The 3,637-nt window shown below is 40.5% G+C and overlaps 1 protein-coding gene and 1 long non-coding RNA gene across 4 annotated transcripts in view; one reads left to right on the top strand and one right to left on the bottom strand.

The window, feature by feature from the left end:
- The window catches only part of sptbn4a (spectrin, beta, non-erythrocytic 4a), a 37,995-nt gene that overhangs the window by 1,230 nt on the left and 33,128 nt on the right, over positions 1–3,637 (top strand). The gene's annotated exons all lie outside the window — the stretch shown is intronic.
- The window catches only part of LOC116700174 (uncharacterized), a 25,167-nt gene that overhangs the window by 15,443 nt on the left and 6,087 nt on the right, over positions 1–3,637 (bottom strand). The window lies entirely within an intron of this gene.

The following is a 3,637-nucleotide window of genomic DNA, read 5'->3' as shown; positions in this document are numbered from 1 at the left end:
GGGGGCAGGCCAAAGAGAGAACATGAGTAATACTGGGTGTGGTGGCAGTAAAATCAAATAGGTGAAAGTGGGAGAGATATCATCACTCAGATCCTATTTCATCACTTTGCTTGGGGACATCCTGAGTTACATTCTCAAGGTTATGTTGCTATAGCAGCTGTGTTCAGGTTCAAAGGTGGTGTGATCCCTGTGGTTCTCTGGTCTCTCTGCACAGGGGTCAGACCACCTGAATTCCATTGCTCCGTTATGGAGGTTACAGTGAATCCTATAGAGGACACTTACATCTTTGCAGCAGTGAAGGCCAAGCACACAGAGAAAGCACATTCTTTTCATTTCCACGTTGCTATCTGTTAGGAGGGCATTTAAAGTCATCATGAAAACATTCTGGGGTTTGCTTCTTTGCCCCAGATTCCCATCATGCTTTGCTTGACAGAGCATCATCCCATGCACACAGAATGTTCTCCATGCCCTCTGCCACAGTGACGCTCAGGTGGCCTCTTGAGCTGTTAATTCTTCAATGAGACTCCATTTCTGCTAATGGCACGTTGCATTCGACTGGTTTAAGTCACAAATGTATTGCTGCTATTATTCAGAAAAATGTGATTATCAGCTCAGTCACATGGAGCTGCGGATGAGGAGGACTCGTAGAGCATGTGAGATGTAAGTGGATTCAGCAGTCAGTCGAGGGAAGTTTGCATAAACCAATACTAAATGTAGGAATGGGCATTGTGGAAAAATGTGTTGTTTATCTGTTTTGTTCAGCATAGTGTAACATCCTTTGGTGGGGGGGGGGCATTTAGTTAAACCAGGAAGTGCTCTTTTGCATTCAGCTCCCAAGCATCATATGAAAGACAGAAGCCAAACAGAAACATTTTATTTTTTGCAGCTGGAATCCTTTAAATCTCCTATTTCTTATAAAATATTTGAATTATTTTCTCAGTAGAAAAAGGTTAGTGAGCTGATTTCTCATTTCCTTGCGTGCATGTCAGTGGCCAAAAGCTCCGCCATGGCAAAATCTATCAGCGCACAATGATTTATTGTGTAACATGTGTTCAGTCAGCAATGTTTTGGATTATTTCACACTCAGTTTTCTTACTTACACTTAAAATCTAGAAGCAAATGCGTGGCTCCCGTCAGTCCTCTACCTGCACCCGTGTAACGGCGTGACTAAAACCCATGACAACGTTTAACGGAAAATGCTGAATAACGCAATTGCAGGGTTGGTGAGGTTTAGCAGACTTTGACCTTGCAAAAATGTATTTACATCTCTGATAATGCCCTGAGAGGTTTTGTTGGTATTTCCAAGTGTTTGAATTATTCATTGTTTATTGAAGAGGTTAAGAAATTCATTTGACTGTATAGATTTGTACACATTCATTTTTGTGGCACATACAGGATTATTAAATATTCATGAGATAGTGTAACTAATTATATCCATGGCCCATGGAGACGAGCCCTACTACTGTACATTAACCTAATGAGGAAATCCTCATCAGCCATCTTGGTTGTCCATGTGTGAAATGTATTTGAGGGTTTATCATAGTCTAGACCCTCCTACTGAGCAAGCAGACACATCGACTTTGTCCAGTCACGATGCAAAAGAGCTAAAAGATGACTTCTGCATAGCGATCAATGTGTGCAGATAGGTTTGTGCTTTTAGTCTCTATAGTTCTTTTTTTGCTATATACCAGAGATCTTCAACTGGAAGGGGCCTCAGAGTTACTGCAGTTATTGAAAGTTGTTTTCAAAAATTAAAATGTCTTAACATGAATCCAACATATTATTAGCCAATATAACTCAGCCTATTTGTGAAAAAACACACTGATGATAGGCTTACTGGCCTAAGGTAGCCATCCACAGATACAGATTCTCTGGGCCCCATGTATGTCTAACATTATAACATGACCGACAAAATCATGACAACAAATATTATTTGAATCGCTTACTGTTCTATGCACTAAAAACGTATGTATAAAGGCTTTAGGCCACCCTACACGTTATTGTAGACCCTGTTTAATATCCAACTTCATTTTATAGAATATCAGTAGGGGGTCCCTGGTCCGTCTCACTCTCAGTTAAGGGGTCTTTGGCTTAAAAAACGTTGCTATAGACAGTTTCCAGGCTCCCAGGTTTAGTCACTCAATCTGTTAGTTGCAGCCCTAATATGTTTCTTGTTATTCTGTGAATTAGTTTTGGTTTTTTGAGTTGGCCATGCCAAAGCATCCCCTGTGGTCAGTTAGGTTTGTGCATCCCAGTTAATGTATGCTGTGTGTTCAAGTGGATGTTTAGAGGATAAAGAAACTTCACATTTGAGGAATTATAAATAGAAGAGTAGAGATGCTCTACAGCCAAAAAAGAAAATAAGACGGTGGAACAATGGCATTTTTATATATTAATACTAAAAAGCAAAGGTGTCCGTGTTATTATCCCTAGCACTGGTACACATGAGTTAGTGTCTGCTCAGAATACATCATTTTATGGTCACAGTTACAGTTGAAATACACACCATGTAGCATGTGTGAATGGGTATATTTGAAATCCAATATTATTATATGTTCAATTATAGTGAGATAAAGGCCTGGACATGTTCTGGGACCTACCAGTGGCTTTATGGTTTATGATAGTTTACAGTAGAGATACAGACACGACATGTAAAAAAGCATCAGGCAACTATGGTCCTGGATCAGAATAGAACCATTGACATTACAGTTATATGCAGACCCAAATGGGATCTGCAGATTTTGTTTTTTAAAGTTTTCAGCTGTGATCCAAAAGGAAAATCCCTGGAATTTAGCAGACGTGTTCACATTTTGGGTTTTATTTGAATTTCTTTTAATTTGTTGAAATTCTGTGGGAAATTCTGCCGTATTCTGCACAGATTCCTTGTGGCCCTGGTTATACAGTCTTCAACCACTACACTAGACCACCATGACAACTTCTGACCTGTAACCAGTTGCCTTTAATATATGTGCACATCCCATTTCATTATTTTTCCAGAATTAAAAAATCAGTTATAATGTTTTGCCTATCAAAAGACTCAGAGACACTGAGAGGACCTCTAACTAGAATGACATCGCAGCTAGAAATGAAATGGATTGGAACAGGATATGGCTTTACTTCTGAATCATCAGCGTATTTGTATAACCTTTCATGCCAAATACCAGATAAATCAACCGAAAGGACTGACACTGAGTGGAGAAGATGGCTGCTCCTCAGAGGTTGTCTGTCCTGTGCTGACTGGGTTTCCTAAAGTTCCCGTGTATGTGCTGCAGCGCCGTGCAGACAGTTACAGAGACCCTCGTGTCTCCTGCTAACACCACTTCATCAACCCCCATCTGTCCCTCTGTTGTTACCTGAGAGACAGAGAGAAAAGATGAGGCGGTGTCCTGCCGTGATCGGAGAACGCCGCGTCCTTTTGGAAGGCTTCCCGCCTCGGCCCCTCACCTGTATTTCTCTCAGTACTTACTCAGCACATGATGGCCGGCTGGCAGTGGTGGAATGTAACAAAGTACATTTACTCAAGTACTGTACTTAAGTACAAATTTGAGGTATTTGTACTTTACTTGAGTCTTTTCTTTCTCATGCCACTTTCTCTATGTATTTCTACTTCTACATTTCAGAGAGAAATATTGTACTT

The sequence above is a fragment of the Etheostoma spectabile genome, chromosome 13, assembly GCF_008692095.1.
Source record: "Etheostoma spectabile isolate EspeVRDwgs_2016 chromosome 13, UIUC_Espe_1.0, whole genome shotgun sequence".
Lineage (NCBI taxonomy): Eukaryota > Metazoa > Chordata > Actinopteri > Perciformes > Percidae > Etheostoma > Etheostoma spectabile.
This window is presented reverse-complemented; position numbering and strand designations above follow the sequence as displayed.